The sequence below is a fragment of the Salmo salar genome, chromosome ssa04 (assembly GCF_905237065.1).
Source record: "Salmo salar chromosome ssa04, Ssal_v3.1, whole genome shotgun sequence".
NCBI lineage: Eukaryota > Metazoa > Chordata > Actinopteri > Salmoniformes > Salmonidae > Salmo > Salmo salar.
The window spans coordinates 51,753,938-51,780,278 of record NC_059445.1 but is presented as its reverse complement, the minus strand read 5'-3'; the positions used below and the strand labels follow the sequence as shown (position 1 = coordinate 51,780,278).

General features: G+C 40.4%; 1 long non-coding RNA gene across 1 annotated transcript; it reads right to left on the bottom strand.

The window, feature by feature from the left end:
* Positions 1–9,077: 9,077 nt before the first annotated feature.
* On the bottom strand, positions 9,078–10,603 carry LOC123742580 (uncharacterized). The gene is made up of 3 exons (XR_006769736.1): positions 10,468–10,603; positions 10,157–10,277; positions 9,078–10,051 (listed from the first exon to the last, which is right to left on the bottom strand). It is a non-coding gene; the product is annotated as an uncharacterized lncRNA (long non-coding RNA).
* Positions 10,604–26,341: the final 15,738 nt, after the last annotated feature.

Genomic DNA, 26,341 nt, shown 5'->3' with positions numbered 1-26,341 from the left:
AATTTTGTACCATTGGGCTTGTTCCACATGCGGCCAATACAGCACTGGTACAAGTGTCACAATCTATAGGGACAAACCAAAAAATCTCACAATTTCAATGAGTTGCTGGAGAGCAATAGAATTGTGGCGCCGAGCACTTCGAACTCCCAGTGGAGCTCTCCTAGTCGTAGTTCGCAAATGGATGACTTTGACCACAGAGGCCTCCCTACAGGGATGGGGAGTTGATCTTGAACCAGTTAGGGGTCCATGGTGTATGGTCAGCACCATGGACAATGGTTCACATCAACGAACTGAAGCTCGATTCGGAAGTGCCATCGTCGTTCTATTCGCATCGCAAGACTCAACCCATTGTCCTATGTGGTTCTCCGTAAAGGGTCCAGCAGGCCCACTCAGGGTCGATGCCCTATCACACAGATGGCCAAGGGGGATGCTGTATGCGTTTCCAGGAAGTGGTGTGTCGACCATGCAGAATTGCCATCTTCCTGCCCAATTTCTGTCATTTTGACTTTCCTCCAGGAGCTTATAGCTGTAGGGAAGTTCCCATCTACATTGAAAGTGTATATGGCAGCCATCTGCATGGGACGTGACCAGATTACGGGTGCATCACCAGGGGCACACACTCTAGTATCGCAATTCATGGAAGGTGCCCGCAGGCTATGGCTCCCAAGGCTCCTTCAGTACACTCATGGGAGTTAGATGTTGTCCTATGATCACTTAAGCCAGTGTCTTCACTTAAACTATGTGAGCTCTCAGTCAAGACTGCCTTTCTATTGGCTATTGTTTCAGCCAAGCGTGTTGGAGAATAACATGCGTTTTCTACACATCCTTCATGCCTCAATTTAGCAGAAGATGGATCTATGGCAGTGCTTGGGAAAAATCCAGCATTCTTACCTAAAGTGCTTTCATCATCATATGCCATCCAGCCCTTAATCATAGCGGCATTTCACCCGCCTCCCCACTTCTCACAGGAGAGTTGTGAGTTGCATACACTGCCCGATTAGGGCATTGTGTGCCTATCTTGATGCAACAAGAAATGTTTGTCAAATAGAGCAGCTTTTTGTGTGTTATGGGGAGAACACCAAAGGGCATGCTGTCTCAAAGCAGAGACTGGCATTTTGGATTACCAATGCAGTGTCAAAATCATACGCTGCAGCAGGTAGACCAACTCCAGACAGTGTGGTAGCACACTTTACCAGGGCTGTGGTCACTTCATGGTCCATTTTCAAAGGAACCTCCCCGGACTCTATCTGTGCTGCTGCAAATTGGGCAACACCCATGACTTTCATGAGGTACTACAGGCTCAATGTTATGTTATATCAGTGGGTTCTGTGGTTCTGGACACGGCACGCTCTCTCAACCTAGATAAGTGAGCAGACTGAGAACATTGTAGATACTTATCAACCATCAGTGAGATGGATGTTCTATACAGAGGCCTTCCACTCTTGGTGCTTTTGCACCCAATTTGTTGCCTCATGTTGTAAGTTCTAACTTTCAGCATGCATGTGTATACAATTGTATACCACAGCTGAATTCTGTGTTACCCTGTTACCCTGTTATTCTGTGGTGGATACAAGGACGTCCCAGGGACTCATCTGGACTAAGTTAAATGGTGCGTTATCCTGACAATGTTGTCCAAACGATCTCTTTGGTACAGCCTCTCACATAGGTCGTTTGGTGACCTGTTATGAAAACGAAATAAAACATTGGGTTACAGATGTCACGCCACACCACCTTTATTAGTGACAGGTCACATGGGTACAATAAGGGTGTGGCGCGACTGTAAACATCTTTGATATTAAGCATCTCAATCACATCTCGTGAAGGGGAGGGAGTTCCCATAGGTCGTTTGGCGACCCATTACGAAAACTAAAGAGAACCGAGGTTACATCCGTATCCCAACGTTATGTGTTGCTTATTGGATGTGTGTGGTGCATGTTTTAACAGTACAAGGGGAGGGTCATGTGAAAATATTTGTATTTAAAAAAAAATTACGACACCTTAGTTGGTTCAATTTTCTGAGGGTTAGGAGAGGGTCACATTAAACCAGAAGCATATCCCTACCACTGTGCTATTGTAACATCCGTTGTTGGAATGAGACCAAGGTGCAGAGTGGGTTGGGTTCATCATATTTTAATTAACGTGAACCAGCAAAACAATAAACAAAACACACCGAACGAACAGTATTGCAGGCTACTCACCGCTATGCAAAATCAACTTCCCACAAAAGACAGGTGGAAGAAGGGCTACCTAAGTATGGCTCCCAATCAGCGACAACGAAGTACAGCTGTCCCTGATTGAGAGTCATACCAGGCCAAAACACAGAAATACAAAAACTAGATAGGGAACATAGAATGAACATAGAAATATAAAATATAGAACATACATCAAAACCCCAAACACACAAAACAAACACCCCCCTGCCACGCCCTGACCAAACTACTATAACAAATAACCCCTTTTACTGGTCAGGACGTGACAGTTATGTATATTTTTAAAGCCTTGTCTCATGCTAACAGAATTCATGCAGTAGGCTAATCCGTTTTCCAATAGGTTATCGTAAAGCTGAAAACAAGAAGCAAGATGGCAGCTGTGTTGTTACCCTGCTTAACCTTTTCCTTGTGGAAATGCTCCCATTATTTTGAGTTATGCTACCTAGACCTTTTCATTCCATATTTTTATTGACTGAAATTATTAACATAGTGAAAACATACTCTGTAAGTAAACTTTTGAATTATAGGTGCGTACCAGACGATACACCCTGTATAAATGCACCCCTGCAAGCTTAGCCCAATTTGGCATTCTTTAAAGTCAGGACAATCCTTGTCCTGCAAAGCAACTAAAATGTTTATAGTTGAAAAATAGATTTAAGAAGTAGGCATTTAGAACCAAATAATATATATATATATGTTTTTATATATATATTTTTTTAATCATAATACAGATCAACAATTTACATTGTTACATCATACAAAACAGAATGCAGGTATTAATAAGAAAATACTAAAACAAACAAAAAATATCAATGAAATAATAAAAAAAGAAACAATTCTAGAACAATTGTAATCACTCTGAAAAAATCTTATTATAATGATTCAGGAAAATGTTATTCTTATTGTTATTCACTAGGGTTAATGTTTTAATAAGATAGTTAAATTCAATCAGAAATATGTGTTATTTTGGTATAGAATTTTGGAATTTTTGTTTGTGTATAAAGTATTTTGTAACAAGAATAAAAACATTCACAATAATTTCAATGGTCTTGTTATCATTGCAATAGTAGCATATTATATTCTTCATGTCAAAACATGGGTGGTGTTCATAATGGTAAATATGTATTTTGCAAGGTTTTCCCAAACTTCTGACACAAATTTTTTCAAAGAACAAGTGAGATATATTTTCACCTTCTTTTTCACAGAAAACGCAGATATCATCAATAGCCACAAATTTGGATAACATAAAATTACATGGATATGTCTTATGTAAAATTTTAAAGTGCACTTCCGTAACTTTGTTTGGTATACAATATTTGTAAGGCCTTAACCATGCATTTTCCAGACAATGTCAGCAATAAGCATGTTCGAGAAAAATGTTCCTCTCAGTGTTAGTTGGTTTTGTGAATAGTGAATTTGTCTTTTATATTTATTACAACTAGATCTCTCAAGTAAGCCCACACCTTCCATCTGAGTTCTGGATAAGCTTTGTGATCATTACTAAAGCTAAGATGAGTTTTCATTAGTGTAGTTAGACCACTGGGAATGGCTTTGATCACTCTCTGAAAGGTATTGGAAACTCTTTCAATGTTATAAATTATTCATATGTAAGAATATTGCCCCTGTTGTCGAAAACATTAAGAACAAAGTCAATATTCCTCTCATGCCAGCTGGGGTAGAACAATGACTTATTCCTTACAGTTATGTCTGAATTATTCCACAAACGATCTTTATGTGGGGAAGAATTGTGCAGGAAACATATTTTCCAGGCCATTAAAGCTTGTTGGTGAAACCTAGCCAATTTAGCGGGTAATCTTTCAGGAATATAATTACATTTCAGTAAAAATTGAAGACCTCCCAATGTATTAAACACATTATTTGGAATGAAATACCATATTGAATTAGTATTGATCAATCATCTTTTCAACCAGTTGATCTTGAAAGAGTTATTTATGTCAACAAAATCCAACACTTCCAGACCGCCTTCAGCTCTTTTATTAGAAAGGACTGACTTTTTTAGTTTGTGAGACTTATTTTTCCAGATGAAGTCAAGAAAGGTCTTATTGATCTCTTTACAAGTAGAAGGATTTACAAATAAAGATAATGAGGGGTACACAAAACGAGACAGTCCCTCTGCCTTGGACAGAAGTACTCTCCCAAGTATAGAAAGATCTCTTTGTAGCCAATTATTAAATATATTTTTGGTTTTCTTAATTTTAGGAGAGAAATTCATATGTTGTCTGACTAAGTGTTTTTTTGACAGATGTATTTCTAAATATTTAACACAGTCCTTTACAGGAATATTTTCTATTTCTTTATCATCAGAGTCAAATAAACATAAGATTTCACATTTAGAAACATTCAGTTTTAATCCTGATGCAATAGAAAATGCAGTTATAGCATTAAGGGCAACCTGGTCTTTGTCTCTTAAAAAAAAGAGTTGTATCATCAGCCAGTTGAGAAATTGTGATTTCTTTGTTAAAAATGGTTAAGCCATACAAATTTGCATTATTAAGAATATCTAGAGATAGAAGTTCCACAACCAAAATGAATAAAAATGGCGAAATTGGGCATCCCTGTCGTACACTTCTGTTGATACTGAATCTTTTGGAAGTATTAAGGTTTAGTAACACAGAACTATTTATATCTTTGTAAAACATGCGAATGACTTTGATAACAATTTCACTGAATCCAAAAAGTTTAAGTGACCTGAAGAGAAATTCATGTTCAATTGTGTCAAAGGCATTACAGAAGTCCAGAAATAAGACAACCGCATCTGAGTCAATTGCATCTGAATAATCTATAAGGTCCGAGACTAAACGAATGTTAGAGCTTATGTGACGGCCCTTCATAAATCCTGTTTGAGTCTCATTTATAATGGTATCTATTCCTTTCTTTAATCTTTTGGCATAAACCAGAGCAATCAATTTGTAATCAATATTTAATCAAGTAATTGGTCTCCAATGGTCAATGAGCGAAGGGTCTTTATCGGGCTTCGGAATCAATGAAATAAGGCCCTGTTTCATAGTGGAGACCATTTCCCCACTTTTAATGCAACCTTGAAACATATTAAAAATAGGGTATTCTAGTAACTCCCCAAACTGTCTATAGAATTCAACTGATAGGCCTTCAGGGCCAGGTGATTTCCCTTTTTTCATTGAATTCAGAGCCTCTCTAATTTCTTCAGTTGCATTTAGAACTAAATGTGGAGCTTTATAGTTACGTGATGACATCATGTGCCCCGCGTAGGCATTCTTTCAAAATTATTCAGCATTAATTTATTAGATAAACACAGTTTCCATCATTATTTGTTGCAGTAAAGTAAGTCAGACAAATCCATCCCTATCGAACAAATATATATTTTTTTCAATCTATAGAACATTTCTCCTGTATCTGCCATTTCCATTACACATTGCAATTATTTAGCTTTTGTCGAATATACCTGGGTCAATGGATACCTGCCTACTGACTGTGTGTTCTGCTGTAGGATTGGGTAGAGCGCAATCGTCGCAGCTGTGTATCCTGTTTTAGTGGTTTGTCAAAATCAAAACCCAACTCTCAAGTCATGAACTCACTTACAAAACTCAGTTATCCTAAATTATCCTATTTACACTTTGTTGTCAATTCTGACAATAAAATAAATGTTTCTGACTAATATCGATGCCACTTAGGACATTTTCTATCAGAGAAATTGTTTAATGCCTTTAGCTGCATGTTTTTTTTTATTTTCTTGTTGTTCTCCAAAGAGCAAAAGTCCAAAACTTTGTACTAAATACCAGAGAGTGACCAGAGAGTGACCAGAGAGTGAGCATAAACCTGGCCTGTGGGCTGGACGCAGCCACAGTTCCCTTGAAACTCTTATTCTAGGACAGGGATTGTCTCACGTTTGAAGGTAAGACCCAGGTGCAGATAATGTCGAAGTAACAAAAGTTTATTAATTCGAACATGGGCAGGCAAAGGTACAGGACGGCAGGCAGGCTCAGGTCAGGCAGAGGTCGGTAATCCAGAGTAGTGGGGCAAAGGTACCGGACAGCAGGCAGGCTCAGGGCAGGTAGAGGTTGGTAATCCAGAGTAGAGGGCAAAGGTACAGGATGGCAGGCAGGCTCAGGGTCAGGGCAGGCAGAAAGGACAAAACCGGGAAAACTAGAAAACAGGAAAATAGACAAGGCAGGCACAAGGGGAAACAAAATAAACAGGCAACAGACAAACAGAGAACACAGGTATAAATACACATGGGATAATGGGGAAGATGGGTGACACCTGGAGAGGGGCGGAGACCAGCACAAAGACAGATGAAACAGATCAGGGTGCGACATAAACTTTTTTGGCCCACGACCCAATTTTGATGTCTGAAAATTCACACGACCCCAGCCATTTGAAACAAAATGATGTAATTTACTTTTTGTGTGTTTACTTTTTGAATTGGGGTTATGGCAGTCAATTGCAAAACATACTAACAGTATTTCTGATTGTATTCTAAACTCACCATCATATACTTTTAATGTGGGGCTATTACAGTAAATTTCAAATTAGTCTGACATAATTTATCTTATCTCACCATCACTAATAAGGTGTCCTTGATGCTTGTCGCGTCGGAGCTTCTCTAAGTCAAGGGGTGTGGTCGACAGTGCGCACCTCATCTCTCCTGTCACATCCAACCTGGATTGATTTGTTTTTAATGCAGGCGAGAGCACTGAATCAGTGCATTGAATAAATGCTCGGAGTGAAATGGCATAGTATTCCCTTTGAGTCAGGAACCAAAATTCCTTCATAGTGACCAGTGAATGTGTTGTCTGCAGTATTCGGTCACATGACAGCTCAATCAGCTGTTCAATTTCATTCACTCATCTATAGAATTTTTTTGTATTTCCCCTGCATGCTTGCGTTCAGTTCGTTCAGTTTCCCAAATATGTCTGTTACATAGGCAAGGAGACACATTTTATTTTCATTACACAGAAAGTCAACATCCATTGAGAGTTTCTCTCTTAATTCCAAAAATATTTTCAACACTCCCCCTCGATAACCACCAAGCCTCAGTGTGAAATAGAACATTATCATCCTCTGATCGCATATCTCAACATACAGTAGTTTTGCCAACAGGCGTGTGCAACGTAGTTTACAATCGAAGTTACCTGCTGCATATCTCTGAGTTCTGCGCTCAGCTTTTTTTGCCGCCAGTTGCTCTCGGTGTATCCATTATAGCTCAGTGGGTGTATCATATAATGTGTCCATATGGCAGAGGGAGACGTATTCGTAATTAGAGTGCAGAGGCCTGCCCGCCGTACCCGTGATAGAATAAGCCCCATCTGTGCAAAAGCCCACCATTCGATCCCGTGGAATCTGTTTTTCGTCAATATAGCCACGCAGCACACTGAACATCCCCTGTGCTGTTTCATGCTCGGGAATCGTGAGACAGAAAATGATGTCCCACTGAATTATATCCCCCGACATACAGCGAACAAAGGTCAATGCATCCCAGCCCTCACAGCTAACGTCCATTTGGAGAGCATAAGGTGGGGAGTTTCGGAGTTGTTCAGTCCAATTTTTTAGGTATTGATGTGAGTTTCGGTGCCTCCCGACACATTGTTTTCACCATATCAATTGCGGCTGGTAATATGAAAGTCTCTGCAATAGTGTGTGGTTTGCTAGCGTAGCGGGCTTAGCCATTCATCATGTGAATGATTCAAGTCCAACAGTCAAGTGCTGCCTTTTCCCACGATTTAAGATTTGAAGGATTTTCATTTAGATTTTTAAGATTAACCACATTACAATGATTTTGAGAGACAAAGACGATGTTACAATATTATTATTATTACATACATTTTTTTTTACCAGGATTTTGACAATTCTCCTGCAACCCCATTTTCATATCACATGGGGTTGCAACCGCTAGTTTGGGAACCGCTGTTCTTGGAGATCTCCATGAGCTTCTTCTTCTTTGGTGGGGTTTTAGGGTGGACTACATCATGAAAAGTTTTATTACTTCCCACTTCTTTGTCTTTAAAAGACAATATTCCATTCCAATCATATCCTTACTTAGGCTCAGGGGCCTGTGAGGGCGGAACATTCGTTGCCAGGATAGTGGGCGCTAGATCTGCGCTATCGTTTAGGATTGATGTGCCTAGCCAGTAATACACTAGTGTCCCTTGTGGACCGGCTGGTAAATATAGTATCCTCCATTCAGGCTGCAAAGGCATTACTTTCCTCTTTAACTAGCTTTAATGGCGCGCCATCTGAAGAGAAATGTGTGCTGTCTTAATAAAACAAAAATGTCCACAACCATTTTCTGATAACTTAGGATGTTGCACACCACGTTCAGCTAAAGGTGTACAGCAGTGGTGGAAGATGGTGTTTTATTAAGACAGTACACATTTGTTTTTCAGACGGCCCGTCATTTTAAGCTAGTTAAAGTGGAAAATCATACCTTGCTGCCTGAATGGAAGATGCTTTATGTACAAGCTGGTCCACAGGGGACAGGAGAGTATTACCTGCTATGCGCATCAATCATAAACAATAGTGCAGATCTAGCACCCACTATCAGCTGCCTAGGCTAAGTTTGATAAACGGCAATGGCACATGGCCAGGAACCGCTGCTATAGTCAGATGACGTGAAAATAGAGCTCTTCGGCCACGCACACCAGTGACTGTAAATGCTTTTCTCCACAGAACCCTAGGCTTAGTTTTATCACATGCCTTATTACCGGTAAATGTGTATTATCACACAGAGAAGATACTTTTAAGGAGACATAACTTGACTTCTGAATGAATCCCAAATGTGTATTTTCTTTGCTAACCCCCCCCCCCCCCCAAAGAAACCCCTCTGGATTAAAGGGGAAATCTGTAAAACAAAGAATAACAAAGCTGACACCCTGCCACTTATTTATTAAATAGCTGAGGGATGGGGCTGGGCTGGAGAAATGTAACCATTCTTGAATTCATAGAGAAATAGTTTTAACCATGTTTTTATACAGTGTTTGTTTACAATGGAATTGTTTATAGAGTGTTTGTTTACAATGGCATTGTTTACAAACAATGTGGTAAAACAAGCTTATATTTGGGGTTCTGATGGGGTAAGACAGTTGAACTAAGCTCATGAGGCATTTATAAGTTATATTCTTCGAGAGTCAGTGGATATTAACAATGCCTAGCGGAAGTCTACATAGCCCTTGCACAGTTTTCACATTTTGCTGCCTTAAAATTCAATCTTAAAAGGGATTCAATTGGATTTGTTTCCTACTTACAGTATTTATACAACCTACATTATAGAAATGTTTCTTAATTAATAAAAACAAAGTTTGAACATGGCTGTCCATCAATGATTTCCAACCAAATTTTCTGAGCTTGTGCATTTTGACAAAAACAATGGATGTAGCAATCACAGATTGCCCCTTTATGCTTTATAAGTTCTTCCAAACAAGAGTACCATAATAGCACCATAATATAACAGAACAGCTTTTATAACCATCCACTCCTCACAGGAGAACTGTATCACTAATACATGCATTTATTACATTGTTTTCCCAGTGTATTTATCATCCCACCCCGCCACCACCATCATCTAAGCTGTGATGATGGTGGTGATTCTTGCAATGAAATACTATTAGATACAAAGTAGGATATGTTATATTTGGGGGGTGTTACAAACAGAAAACTGCAACAAATAAATATAAAGGTAGTTAGACACACAGTTAAGTCATGGAAGGCAGTCCACAGAATCCAAGGTCAGGTGGAGGGACATAAGAAGAAAGACCATAAATGGGGATGGTGATGTCTTCATGTGTGATTGATCAGAAACAATCTAGTAATTATTCAGTTGTCATAAGAAATGAGAAACACAGCACCTGCAAATAATATAATAGATTAGTAAGTGCACATATTCAAAATGAAAGTGTGTCCCACTATTTAATACATTTACTTCATGTGGAACTGTTGAAATATAGACTTACAAGAATCCCTTTCCACAGCCCAGTGGTCCAAAGAACATCTCTGTTGGCAGGCAAAGTTTTCGACAGACTCCACTCAGGGTGGGGCAAGAGAAGGGAAATGATGCAGCCTCATTCTCCACAACTTTCGTTCGAACCAAAAGGAGTACAAATTGGAATAAATAAACAATAGAAACCTAAGAAAAACATATGGCATATACTGTATTACATGCAACTTACATGTAACTATTGAATGCCAATGCAGCGATATAACCATTTCATTCAGCAGTGCTATTTTCATAAGACATGTAAACACACATTTAATCCAAACTTACTATTAAGCAATAGGAAAACCAGGAGCACCAAGGTGACCATACGTTGACAAGACATTCTAGTTGCTGAAGAAGATGATGGTGCTACTCCAATGACTTTGACATGGAACTAAACCTTTTAGTCATGGCCTGTTTTGTATGTTGGTCTTGAGGGAGGAGTGACTTTAATAGGGAACGCTATGGTCACTGTGAGAACCTCAGGATGGAATTATGTGGATGTCTGAATAGACATACTGTTCCTAATCACATTAGTAAAACTGATTCACTGCAAAGGGTAGGCTCATGATGCAGTAGTGCCACGGTATCCGAGAGCAACATTTTGTTTCACCTAATCTCAAACTCGTGCTATTGTCCTTATGTTAATCATTTCCAGAGGATGTTTTTCTCTCTGTGAGAGACAGTCATGTTACCCTGACTACTGTATAGGATGTGTTGTTTGTATAAAATATACTTTGCTCATTCTATATTGACAAGTGGAAGTTTGTGAGTTCTCCTCAAAAGACAAGTTACAAGTTGCACCATGTTTTAGCTGTATTTATGCGTGCATAATATGAAACCACACTATCTACAGTTATTACTGGGTTGAAATTTAGGACCAAGTTTCCTATCCCAGTAGGTCCGGAGCTTTCTGTCTTAATAGATCTAACATCCCCTAGCTCACTGTCTGTAGCCCAGTCAGGCCCCAAGCTCTGTCAAGCCCCAAATCAACAGCTCTGGGCACTCAGTCAGTTTCACCTGGACCAGGGGTCCAGCTCTCTCCTGCTTTTTTCTTCCTCTCGTTCAGGTGTGCAGCTGTCTCATGTCCTGAGATCTCCACCTGTTGCTGCTGTGGGGATCCAGCTGATCTCAGCTCCTGACCCGCAGTCCTTTCCTGTCACTGATGTGGGGTTCTGGCTGTCTGCTGTCCTGAGATCTCCTGCCAACGCTGCTTTGGAGATCCAACCGATCTCAACTCCTGTCCCGGGGGCCTCTCCTGTCGCTGATGGGGCGACCTCCCTATCTGCAGTCCGGACGCCCTAGAAGAGCTCTGCTGTTGCGGACCTGCAGTCTCTAGTCCTGAGACCTTCGTCGAGACCTGCGACGTCGCAATCTGCAGTCCCGGGAAGCCAAGTAGACAGTTTGTGAGTTCTCCTCAGAAGACAAGTTAGCTGTACTTGTGTGTGCATAATATGAAACCATACTACTGTATCTACAGATATTATTGGGTTAGAACTTAGAACCAAGAGTGGTCAGTGTGTGTGTGTGTGTGTGTGTGTGTGTGTGTGTGTGTGTGTGTGTGTGTGTGTGTGTGTGTGTGTGTGTGTGTGTGTGTGTGTGTGTGTGTGTGTGTGTGTGTGGATCTTCAATAAACACCCTTAATCTGGAAACACTGCCCCTTCATTGTTCTAACTGGACATTCTGTAGTGGTTACAACCGGCCTAATAACAGCACCTATGTTTTCCCCTATTTTAATGGTCCTTCAAATCTACAACCTAGCCATATTTTCCAAATACTTTGTAGAATCACATTTGGTGGCGATTACAGTTTTGAGTCATCTTGGTGAACAACAATCTTCAAATCTTTCCATCGATTTTTAACGGGATTCAAGTCTGGGCTTTGGCTGGGCCACTCAAGAACTTTCACATTCTTGTTCTTAAACCATTCCAGCTTTGGTTTGGCTGTATGCTTGGGGTCATTGTCCTGTTGGAACATACATATTCTCCCCAGTCTAAGGTTGTTTGCACTCTGAAGCAGGTTTTCATCAAGGATTTTCCTGTATTTGGCTCCATTCATTGTTCCCTCTATCCTTACCAGTCTCTCAGTTCCTGCTGCTGAAAAGCATCCACATAGCATGATGCTTCTACCACCATGCTTCATGGTAGGGATGGTGTTATATGGGTGATGAGCTGTGTCTGGTTTTCCAGACATAGCACTTTGCCTTCAGGCCAAATAGTTACATTTTTGTCTTATCAAACCACATCATCTTTTGGCTCATGATCTTAATCTTTCATGTGCCTTTTTGCTGGGCAGTCTCAGGGTCAGGGCAGGTGGGGGTCAATAATCCAGAATGGTGGGGTAAGGTACAAAACGGCAGGCAGTCTCAGGGTCAGGGCAGGCAGAATGGTCAAAACCGGGAAGGACTAGAAAACAGGAGCTGGAAAACAGGCAGGAGCAGGGAAACAAACGCTGGTAGGTTTGACGAACCAAACGAACTGGCAACTGACAAACAGAGAACACAGGTATAAATACACAGGGGATAATGGGGAAGATGGGCGACACCTGGTGAGGGGTGGAGACAATCACAAAAACAGGTGAAACAGATCAGGGTGTGACACTATGATGAAACTGGCTCTCGTGAGGACCGCCACAGGAAAGGAAGAGCCAGAGTTACTTCTGCTGCAGAGGATAACTTCATTAGAGTTACCAGCCTCAGATTGCAGCCCAAATAACATCAACATCAACTGTTCAGAGGAGACTGCATGAATCAGGCCTTCATGGTTGAATTGAAACCACTACTTAAGGACACCAATAAGATGAAGAGATTTGCTTGGGCCAAGAAATACAAGCAATGGACATTTGACTGGTGGAAATCTGTCCTTTGGTCTGATGAGTCCAAATTTGCCATTTTTGGTTCCCGCCGTCGTGTTTTTGTGAGACGCAGAGTAGGTGAACGGAGGATATCCGCATGTGTGGTTCCCACCGTGAAGCATGGAGGGGGAGGTGTGATGGTGTGGGGGTGCTTTGCTGGTGACACTGTTGGTAATTTATTTAGAATTCAAGGCACACTGAACCAGCATGACACCACAGCATTCTGCAGCAATACGCCATCCCATTTGGTTTGCGCATAGTGGGACTACCATTTGTTTTTCAACAGGACAATGACCCAACACCTCCAGGCTGTGTAAGGGCTATTTGACCAAGAAGGAGAGTGATGGAGTGCTGCATCAGATGACCTGGCCTCCACAATCACCCGACCTCAACCCAATTGAGATGGTTTGGATGAGTTACACTGCAGAGTGAAGGAAAAACAGCCAACAAGTGCTCAGCATATGTGGGAACTCCTTCAAGACTGTTAGAAAAGCATTCCAGGTGAAGCTGGTTGAGAGAATGCCATGAGTGTGCAAAGCTATCATCAAGGCAAAGGGTGGCTACTTTGAAGAATATAAAATATATTTTAAATATATTTTGAATTGTCTTTTTTGGTTACTACCTGATTCCATATGTGTTATTTCAGAGTTTTTATGTCTTCACTATTATTCTACAATGTAGAAAATAGTGAAAATAAAGAAAAACCCTTGAATGAGTAGGTGTGTCTAAACTTTTGACTGGTACTGTAAATATATATACTATATATATATATATATAGTATATATATATACTGCTCAAAAAAATTAAGGGAACACTAAAATAACACATCCTAGATCTGAATGAATGAAATAATCTTATTAAATACTTTTTTCTTTACATAGTTGAATGTGCTGACAACAAAATCACACAAAAATAATCAATGGAAATCCAATTTATCAACCCATGGAGGTCTGGATTTGGAGTCACACTCAAATTAAAGTGGAAAACCACACTACAGGCTGATCCAACTTTGATGTAATGTCCTTAAAACAAGTCAAAATGAGACTCAGTAGTGTGTGTGGCCTCCACGTGCCTGTATGACCTCCCTACAACGCCTGGGCATGCTCCTGATGAGGTGGCGGATGGTCTCCTGAGGGATCTCCTCCCAGACCTGGACTAAAGCATCCGCCAACTGCTGGACAGTCTGTGGTGCAACGTGGCGTTGGTGGATGGAGCCAGACATGATGTCCCAGATGTGCTCAATTGGATTCAGGTCTGGGGAACGGGCGGGCCAGTCCATAGCATCAATGCCTTCCTCTTGCAGGAACTGCTGACACACTCCAGCCACATGAGGTCTAGCATTGTCTTGCATTAGGAGGAACCCAGGCCAACTACACCAGCAAATGGTCTCACAAGGGGTCTGAGGATCTCATCTCAGTACCTAATGGCAGTCAGGCTACCTCTGGCGAGCACATGGAGGGCTGTGCGGCCCCCCAAAGAAATGCCACCCCACACCATGACTGACCCACCGCCAAACCGGTCATGCTGGAGGATGTTGCAGGCAGCAGAACGTTCTCCACGGCGTCTCCAGACTCTGTCACGCCTGTCACATGTGCTCAGTGTGAACCTGCTTCATCTGTGAAGAGCACAGGGCGCCAGTGGCGAATTTGCCAATCTTGGTGTTCTCTGGCAAATGCCAAATGTCCTGCACGGTGTTGGGCTGTAAGCACAACCCCCACCTGTGGACGTCGGGCCCTCATACCACCCTCATGGAGTCTGATTCTGACCGTTTGAGCAGACACATGCACATTTGTGGCCTGCTGGAGGTCATTTTGCAGGGCTCTGGCAGTGCTCCTCCTGCTCCTCCTTGCACAAAGGCGGAGGTAGCGGTCCTGCTGCTGGGTTGTTGCCCTCCTACGGCCTCCTCCATGTCTCCTGATGTACTGGCCTGTCTCCTGGTACGCCTCCATGCTCTGGACACTATGCTGACAGACACAGCAAACCTTCTTGCCACAGCTCGCATTGATGTGCCATCCTGGATGAGCTGCACTACCTGAGCCACTTGTGTGGGTTGTAGACTCCGCCTCATGCTACCACTAGAGTGAAAGCACCGCCAGCATTCAAAAGTGACCAAAACATCAGCCAGGAAGCATAAGAACTGAGAAGTGGTCTGTGGTCACCACCTGCCGAACCACTCCTTTATTGGGGGTGTCTTGCTAATTGCCTATAATTTCCACCTGTTGTCTATTCCATTTGCACAACAGCATGTGAAATGTATTGTCAATCAGTGTTGCTTCCTAAGTGGACAGTTTGATTTCACAGAAGTGTGATTGACTTGGAGTTACATTGTGTTGTTTAAGTGTTCCCTTTATTTTTTTGAGCAGTGTATATATAGTACTGTACATCCTATGACGGTGCTACATTGAAAATCACTGAACTCTTCACTAAGGCCATTCTACTGCCAATGTTTGTCTATGGAGATTGCATGGCTGTGTGGTCGATTTTATACACCTGTCAGCAACGGGCAGTAAAAATACTTTAAAGTACTACTTAAGTAGTTTTTGGGGTATCTGTACTTTCCTAAAGAAAATAATGTTATTTTTACTCCGTACATTTTCCTTGACAGCCAATAATACTAGTTACATTTTTAATTCCTAGCAGGATAGGAAAATTGTCTAATTCACACACTTATCAAGAGAATATTCCTGGTCATCGCTACTGCCTCTGACTCACTAACACCAAATGCTTCGTTTGTAAATTATGTCTATGTGTTGAAGTGTTCCCCTGTCTATCCTTAAATTAAAAAAAAAAAAAAAATCGATGAACCATCATACAGGCAAAGCGTGAGTACAGGATTAAAATGGAATCCTACTGCGCTGGCTCTGACGCTCAACGGATTACTAAACTATCACAGATTACTAATGGAAACCCAGCTGCGAGCTGCTTAGCGACACGAGCCTACCGAGTTAAATGAAAGCACTAGCTGTTCCGGAGTACTGTGTGATTTCACTCCCCATAGCCGATGTGAGTAAGACCTAGGTTAACATTCGCAAGGCCGCGGGGCCAGACGGAATACCAGAACGTGTACTCAGAGCATGCTCTGACCAGCTGGCAAATGTCTTCACTGACATTTTCAACCTATTCCTGACCCGGTCTGTTTCAAGCAGACCACCATATTCCCAGTGCCCAAGAACATCAAAGTAACCTGCCTAAATGACTATCAACCTGTAGCACTCATCTCTATAGCCATGAAATGCTTTGAAAGGCTGGTCATGGCTCACATCAACACTATCATGCCAGACACCCTGGAGCCACTCCAGTTCGCATACCGCCCCAACAGATTCACAGATGATAAATCTCTATTGCAATCCACACTGCCCTTACCTACCTGGACAAAGGAATACCTATGTAAGAATTCTGATCATCGACTACAGCTAAGCATTCAACACCATAGTACCCTCCAAGCTCATCACCAATCTCAGGACCCTGGGACTGAACACCTCCCTCTGCAATTGGTTCCTGGACTTCCTGACAGGCCGCCCACAGGCGGTGAGGGTAGGCAACAACATATCCGCCATGCTAATCATCAACACGGGGGCCCAGTGTGGTGCCAGGACAACAACCTCTCCCTCAGCGCCAGCAAGACAAATTAGCTGTTTGTGGGCTACAGGAAATAGAGGGGCGAGTACGCCCCCATCCATACTGATGGGGCTGTAGTGGAGAAAGTCGAGAGCTGTAAGTTCCTCAGTGTCCACATCACTAAGAAATGGACATGGTCCACACACACTCACACAGTTGTGAAGAGGGCACGACATCCCCTCTTCCACATCAGGAGGCTGAAAAGATATGGTATGGGCCCTCAGATCCTCATAAAGTTCTATAGCTGCACGACTGACAGCATCTTGACTGGCTACATCACTATTGGTACAGCAACTGCAAGGTACCCGACCGTAAGGCGCTACAGAGGGTGGTGATTACAGCCCAGTACATTACTGGGGCTGAGCTCCCAGCCAACCAGGACCTCTATACCAAGCGGTGTCCAAAAAATGGTCAAGGACTCCAGCCACCCGAGCCAAAGAATGTTCTCTCTGCTACCGCATGGCAAGCGATACCAGTGCACCAAGTCTGGAACCAACACTACCCTGAACAGCTTCTACCACTATGTCAGAAGACTGCTAAACAAGACCGCAAAATATCTAATAAAATGGCTACCCAGATTACCTGCATTGACCCTTTTTTGCACAAACTCTTGCACTGACTCTATGCACACACACTGGACTCTACCCACACACTCACACATACTTACACTGACATCCCAACACACATATACACACACACACTACATACGTCCACACACACATAACATGCGCACACATGCATACTGACGCCACAAACACACTCACACACACCACATACAGTGCTGCTACTGTCTATTATCTATCCTGTTGCCTAGTCACGTTATCCCTACCTACATGTACATAGCTACTGTACTTTAATTACCTTATACCCTGCACATCGACTCGGTACTGGTACTCCTTGTATATAGCCATGTTATTTTTACTCATTACTGTTAATCATTATTCCCTGTTTATTTTTTCCTCGTTTATTTTTTTTATCTTTGTCTTTAACTCTGCATTGAAAATTACCTGTAAGTAAGCATTTTACTGTTAGTCTACACCTGTTGTTTACAAAGCATATGACAAATAACATTTGGTTTTGATTTGATTTGATTTCCCTAGTAATTGACAGATGATGTATGAACAGTGTCATTATGAAGAGAATGTAACTTTAGAGTTACAGTATATTAACTTTCAACTATAGATGTTGTTATCCAATTTTGGATATTCTGACGTTGTGTACATTCTGGAGGGTTCTCAGTACCTTCTGGGATATCGCTGACAAATTGCAAAGTGGATAAACATGTTTATCAGTGGTCATTATCCACTTGATACTTTCATCCCCTGGAAAGCAATTAAAAACCACACACTGATGAGACCTAAAGGACACTCCGACCAAACGGAGCACTCTGTGGCCAGTGTCTGGAGGTTAGGGTGAAGCAGATGAGGACAGCGCTGTAATTACCTCCCGTCAGACAACACTGATGTAACTCTGATGGAACTGAATGGAGGGAGATGGGAGCCATGTACCCAATGTGGCCATGCAAACAATGGCAATCCACGTTTGAGGGGGTTAAAATTACTGTAGGCCTATATTGCTTTGTGACCTCTGCATATAGCATTACCTTCCTGGCTAGGGCCTTATTGTAGATGAGAGCTTAGGTCAAATAAAATAAAACTTTATTTGTCAAACGCGCTGAATACAACAGGTGACCTTACAGAGAAATGTTTACTTACAAGCCCTTAACAATGCAGTTTTAAGAAAATACCTAAAAAAAGTAAGGGATAAGAAAAACAAATAATTAAAGAGCAGCAGTAAATAACAATAGCGGGTCTATATACTGGGGGTACCGGTACAGAGTTAATGTGTCAATGTGCGGGGGCACCGGTGTTGAGGTAATTGAGATAATTATGTACATGCAGGTAGGGTTATTAAAGTGGCTATGCATAGATAATAACAGAGAGTAGCAGCAGCTTATGGGGGGGCAAATAGTCTCGGTAGCCATTTGATTAGCTGTTCAGGAGTCTTATGGCTTGGGGGTAGTAGCTGTTTAGAAGCCTCTTGGACCTAGACTTGGCGCTCCGGTACCACTTGCTGTGCGGTAGCAGAGAGAACAGTCTATGACTAGGGTGGCTGGAGTCTTTTGACAATTTTTAGGGCCTTCCTCTGACACTGCCTGGTATAGAGGTCCTGGATGGCAGGAAGCTTGGCCCCGGTGATGTACTGAGCCGTCAACATTCTGTTTTTGAAATTTACAACATACAGTCTGTTGTACATAGAGTGAGTGAGGATGAAAAGTTTTTCAATGACTGAGGAAAATATATTCAAAGTATACTTCATTCAGACTGAAATTTAATTGCAATAAAGGCCAGATTCAAAAGCACAAAAATAAAAAATAAAGTAGCTGGTTGGTCCATGTTATCACTATCCATGTGTTAGGGCAGTAAATATCATAGCGAAAAAACGATATTCCAAGTATAAATACAGTAAAGTACACACACTCAATGGTCACATTTTTTTTAGCAAAATTTAGTTTAGACACAACTGCGAAAATGAAGCGTTTGGCAATTCAAGGAGTTGGTCTGATCCTGTACTCTGATGTCATCGGTCTCCCCTTGCTTGCGGGAACAATAGAGGAGCAATTGAGGACAAAAGAGAAAAGAGCCACCCCCACTTGTGCCATGTCAGAGGATACCTGGACTACCTATTGAGCCTTTTGTTAAGTAAATGAGGTAATAAATGAGGTTCTACAGAGGCTGGAGGGGATCTTTAAGTGTTTTATATGGTGTGTGTGTATGCGCGCTGTTTTTTATAGTTCTTCAGAAGAATACTTGCAATACTTGGCTCCCATAAGAATATAGTTGAATTGCCCTGACCTAGGGTGTTGTTTTTTCATCCAAACTGGCCCTAACCAACAAAAGTATTGCTCACTGTGTGTGAGCCTGTGTCAAGATGTTTTTCTCATGAAATAAATCAATGGATCAATTAAAATGCAATTAATTTGTGAAGTGAAGCATATTTTTCATGTCACTACTATATTTGACATTGTTTCAGGAAGTGTTATTGACACGGTGTGTCTAGGAACACACAGATTACAGCCAGTGTCCTGTGGGATTGGAATACTCAACATCAGTCAAATATGTCGCACAGATAACTGACGTCATGTTTTTACATGTCTTAACAAAAAGACACTTGATGCAACATTTTCATTCACTTCTGCCAACCTGGGGAGGTGTAACACTGGCAGTGTTGGATTGAGAGGGACATTTTATTTCATTTTTATTTAACCTTTATTTAACTCTCAGACTCTCAGAAACAGGTAAATCATGCACAGACTGCATTTTCGTTTTCTGAATAACTCTTAATTTATGGTTTCTCCTTTAATTATTTTCTTTAAAATGTGTTCATTGTATACATTTGTTTCCTTGTTTTGAATGATTTCCTGTTGAGTTATTATTGTTTCATTCAATAACTAGGGATCACTGGAGCTAAATTGTTTGAAGGTACAATGATATTTTAGAAATAGTGTATTTATAAAGGTTAGTTAAAGCCATTTTATTAGTTCATTATCAAATCATTTCTGTGTAACATTTAAGTACCTTACTGTGATTGTTTTCAATACTGAAACTGAAAACGAGCTGTTATTGGCAGAGCGGTTTGGAAATCTCTTTCTTATTGGTCTATATGGGGTGGCAGGTAGCCTAGTGGTTAGAGCGTTGGACTAGTAACTGAAAGGTTGCAAGATCAAATCCCCGAGCTGACAAGGTAAAAATCTGTTGTTCTACCCCTGAACAAAGCAGGAGCTCCTAGGCCATCATTAAAAGTAAGAATTTGTTCTTAACTGACTTGCCTTGTTCAATAAAGATGAACTAATTTACTGGCCAAATTCTCCTTCCCACCAAAACACGTGGTCTTTTCAAACAGATTGTACACTAAAAGGGCATTATCACAATTTCACAGAATTATTCCGACCTCATAGTGTGGAAATATATGTAAAACACAGGAAAATTAGCTTTTTGACCGGACCAGGCCTTTAACAATTCTCTATCCAGTTTGAATAATGACATGCACTTCCTTCTCAGAAGTAATTGTTCCCTGACGTCCCTGCTGTGGTAAGTATGAGCTAGTCGGAACATGGGAGAACCTTAATGCTTTTAATTAAACAAATCAAATGACCACATTCATACAATGGATAAGAGTTTGCTGTAGATCATATTTACTAAGTGTTTGCACTAGGTGGAATTGAAAGGTTGTTGAGAATAATAAGTCATTTCGATGAAGAATAAGTGAAGGCAATTTCATGTTTTAGCTTATTTATGTGTGTTTTACCGCTTGAAAAACCAGGTAGTACCCACAAAACTCCAGTCTCAACGTCAACAGTGAATAGGCGACTCCGGGATGCTGGCCTTCTAGGCAGAGTTCCTCTGTCCGCGTCTGTGTTCTTTTGCCCATCTTAATCTTTTCTTTTTATTGGCCAGTCTGAGCCTAGTGCATAGCCTAGTGGTTAGGGTGTTGGACTAGTAACCAAAAGGTTGCAAGTTCAAATCCCTGAGCTGAAAAAGTACAAATCTGTTGTTCTGCCTGTGAACAAGGCAGTTTACCCACTGTTCCTAGGCTTATTGAAAATAATAATTTGTTCTTAACTGACTTGCCTAGTAAAATATGGCTTTTTCTTTGCAACTCTGCCTAGAAGGCCAGCATCTTCACTGTTGACATTGAGACTGGTGTTTTGCGGGTACTATTTAATGAAGCTGCCAGTTGAGGACTTGGGAGGCGATTGTTTCTCAAACTAGTCACTCTAATGTACTTGTCCTCTTGCTCAGTTGTGCACCGGGGCCTCCCACTCCTCTTTCTATTCTGGTTAGAGACAGTTTGCGCTGTTCTGTGAAGGGAGTAGTACACAGCATTGTAAGAAATCTTCAGTTTCTTGGCAATTTCTCACATGGAATAGCCTTCATTTCTCAGAACAAGAATAGAATGATGGGTTTCAGAAGAAAGTTATTTGTTTCTGGCCATTTTGAGCCTGTAATTGAACCCACAAATGCTGATGCTCCAGATACTCAACTAGTCTAAAGAAGGTTTTATTGCTTCTTTAATCAGAACAACAGTTTTCAGCTGTGCTAACATAATTGCAAAAGGGTTTTCTAATGATCAATTAACCTTTTCAAATTATCAACTTGGATTAGCTAACACAACGTGCCATTGGAACACAGGAGTGATGGTTGCTGATAATGAGCCTCTGTACGCCTATGTAGATATTTCCTAAACAATCAGCAGTTTCCAGCTACAATAGTCATTTACAACATTAACAATGTCTGCACTGTATTTCTGACCAATTTGATGTTATTTTAATGGTCGAAAACATGTGCTTTTATTTCAAAAACAAGGACATTTCTTAGTGACCCCAAACCTTTGAACGGTAGCGTGTGTAAATTAGATATTTCTGTATTTCATTTTCTATTCATTTTCAAAAATGTATAAAAATGTTTTCACTTTGTAATAATAGGGTGGGTAGATGGGTGAGAATAAAAAATACTTCATCCATTTTGAATTCAGGATGTAACAAAATGTGTAATAAGTCAAGGGGTATGAATATTTTCTGAAGGCGGAGTTGTATAAAGGCAATGTTTCTTGTCTTTTCAGAATTCAAGACAAACATGGACAACACATCTGTAACAGTATTTACCATGACTGCATATGCTGTAATGGAAAATAACAAGTACCTGCAGTTTTCTATATTTATGTTGTTGTATATTTTGATCATCTCTTTCAATTTGCTGCTGATTGCTGTGATATGCTGTCAGAGAGCTCTGCATCAACCCATGTATGTGTTCATATGTAACTTAGCTGCTAACGGACTATATGGTAGCACTGGATTTCTTCCCTCTACTCTGATTCTACTTTTGTCTGAGACATATGAGATATCATTGCCATGGTGTCTAATACAAATCTATTGGGTACATACATATGCAGCGGTTGAATTTCATATTTTGGCTGTCATGGGATATGACCGGTATGTTGCCATCTGTTATCCACTACATTATCACAGCATCATGTCTATTTCCAAGGTTTGTAAACTTGTTGCATTGGCATGGCTATATCCCTTTTCTCTCTTTCTGATGTACTTCTGCTTGACTTTGAGATTGAAGTTTTGTGGGAGGTTCATACATTTTAAATTGTTTTGTGTCAATTTTGAATTGGTCAAAAATGCATGTTCTAATACATTTTACCATAGTATTGTAGGACTTGTGCTAATAGCTTTCATTATGATCCCTCAGCTCCTCATGATTATATTCTCATATGCACACATTTTCAGGGTCTGTCTGAAATCCTCAAAAGAATCTCAGGTCAAAGCACTGAAAACGTGCATCCCTCATTTACTTTCAGTAATAAACTACTCTATTGGAGGGTTTTTTGAAATTGCTCAAAGTAGATTTAACATGAGTGGGACATCTTTTATGTTTCGGATCATCATGTCACTATACTATACATTGCTTACACCATTGATAAACCCTGCAATTTACGGAATGGCCAATCAAGCCATCAGAATGCATGTCTTAAAAATATACCGTGTGTCTAACAGGCTGGCCTCCTGTTAAAAATGGGTTAAACACAGTTCTAGTCCTGTAGACAACGTTTTCATAATGAATAATGAATAAATTGTTAAAGTAAAAGCGATGCCACTGAAAAACTGCCACGTGCAACTATGGCAAGACGTACATGAAACAGATATTGTATGTAAATGTCTCATCAAGATGTGGGAGGAGGGTGTCGGGCTTTACATGAACCCTATTATAACAGAATTTAATGGGATATTTACACTTCACATTTGTGAATATACTTTTCAAAACCACCATGTAGAACTACAATTATGCTGTAAACATTATTTTAGTTCTAAAGTCACTATAAATAAAGTGTATGAAAACAATGAAAAGCATCTGTAATCTACAACAGTGTATATTTTCATGTTATCATCATTATTAGTATGAATAGAACTATTTCTGCTACTGTCTGTCCTGTCTCAGAGAGCTGCCCTTCATCTCTGTTGATTTTTGGTTTAGCTATAATCATTTATGTATTTATCTAAATACACAATAGGTCAAAAAAGGGCTCCGTGTGGGTTTTCTTAGTCAAGTCTAGGTTTTATATTTAATATCTTATGCAGCATACAGCTGCATCAGTCACCAGACTACATTTTAATTTGAGGCCTACTGTACATAGAGAATGAGACAGAATAAGTTAACATTTGTTAAGTGATGAACAATATTGTAACTTATATATATTTCATGAATTTCTCTGTCAATTTAATAATAAAAATGAAAAGTACAAGATTAAACAACTGTGTTTTTTGTGTGTGATTTCCTTTATTTTGGAAATAGCAATCATCAACCTAAATCATGGGTTGTCTACAGTATGTATAAACGAATACAAGAGTTTGTAATGATCAAAATGGAAAATATAGACTGGCTGTAATCCATAATTTCTGAAAGTTTTACTTTGCTTGACAAATGGCTGATGTTAGTAATGATGATTGGGAGCCCTTGCATTGATGTGCTATTCACAATGGCCCGATTCCAACCCAGGGTAAGCACACGCAAACGGAAAGTAATTCCTTTTTATGTACTTTTATCTCTATGCATATTCTGACCTTGAATTTAAGCATGAGAATAGCATGCTATTCACCCGTTGGCTCAGGGTGGAGATCTAAGAAATGGATGTGTGGCGGAGGTGTCTACAGATGAACCCTATTCTGACCTTGACTTCACTCCCTCATAATCCAACCACCTTTATGCGCCAAGAAACCATGAATAAGGTCGAGCAAACCTGCCGGTTTCTCAGTAGAGAAAGCATCTACTTTCTTTTTTCTGACAGAAATAATAGCATTCTCCATGCACTGTAATTTATAAATGGATAAGAGCAATATAAAAGAGCTAGGAAAATAAGTAGTCCGTTAGGAGAAGGGGATTGTGAATAAACATTGCAATTGTTTTAGATTATTTTTCCTTAGGAACCATGTAGACGAATGTGAAACTCGCCATATGGAAGCAAACTGAAAATCATATAAACATGACATGTATTGCGTCCCCTTTTTCACAGTGAAATAGGCTAGAATAAATAGCTGTGCCGTTATTCAACATTTTAATTGTGTGCCCTCATAATTTGCGTGGATGAAATTTGGACACCCAAGTTATAGGCTTCTGTAGGGCTGAACCTGCCGAGTTGATGTATGTTTTAATTATAGCCTATGCTTGGGCTTTTCTCCGTTTTATTTTAAATTGTGTATCATGTCATATATTAGCCACTATCGGGAGCCACCGTCAGTAATACACACATACATTTATAACTGTTACTTTAGTGTTAGTTTTCTTCAATTTGTAGTTTACATTTTGCATCATTCCATTCTGTTTACCTTTCTTTCCTCTTTCACGTCCTTGTAGTTGTTCCTGGGGGTTGCTAGCATTAGTGGATCATATTAGGCTAACGTTGTGCAGTAATTTGGGACATGTAGTCTATTTGAATCATTATGGAACTCAGACCAGGTAGCAGTTTAAACCTGGAGCCTAACGCACGGTTCACAACAATTGGACTGTTGTCATACAGTTCCATGAATAGTGAGGATTAAGGGTACATTTATAGGACTACTGTTCAACCCCTATTGTACACTTTTTTGCACCATCCAGTATTTAATGTATTTCAGGATGAATCAAACCACTGTATTTTTTATTCATCAATATATTTTGTGCGTAAAGGCTCTCCAAACCCATTTATTTAATGATTCATACATGCTTTCCTAACCCTAAAATGTGCCCAAATAATCTACAAGATCAGACTATTTTAAAATGTACAAGTTGCTGCTGAAACGGAGACGAAGATGCATAGATGGCATTCTTTCATTAATCCATCTATTCTGAATCAGTTCTCTCCATGTATTCTATTGATTCTGTCAACAAAATTATAATTAAACATACACCGTATTGAAAGGGATAGCTTAAGATAAATGTACTGAAAGCCCTATTGAATGGAAACTACAGAGAAAATCTGTTGGCCAGCAAGTGGGCTTGCCTGTTTTGCATGTTATTTTGGCATTAATACGTGTCACATATCAAAATATCTTACAGGCATAACCTGCTGTGTCTGTCTGTGCCTGTTTATGTGCCTTTGTTTTGATACAGCCTTGATCGTGAATACAATTTGACCCACTACAGTTGAGTCTGAAGTTTACATACACCTTAGCCAAATACATTTAAACTCAGTTTTTCACAATTCCTGACATTTAATACAAGTAAAAATTCCCTGTCTTAGGTCAGTTAGGATCACCACTTTATTTTAAGAATGTGACATGTCAGAATAATAGTAGAGAGAATGATTTATTTCACCTTTTATTTATTTCATTACATTCCCAGTTGGTCAGAAGTTTACATACACTCAATTAGTATTTGGTAGCATTGCCCTTAAATTGTTTAACTTGGGTCAAACATTTCAGGTAGCCTTCCACAAGCTTCCCACAAAAAGTTTGGTGATTTTTGGCCCATTCCTCCTGACAGAGTTGGTGTAAGTGAGTCAGGTTTGTAGGCCTTCTTGCTCGCACACGCTTTTTCAGTTCTGCCCCCAAATTTTCTATCGGATTGAGGTCAGGGCTTTGTGATGGCTACACCAATACCTTGACTTTGCTGTCCTTAAGCCATTTTGTCATAACTTTGGAAGTATGCTT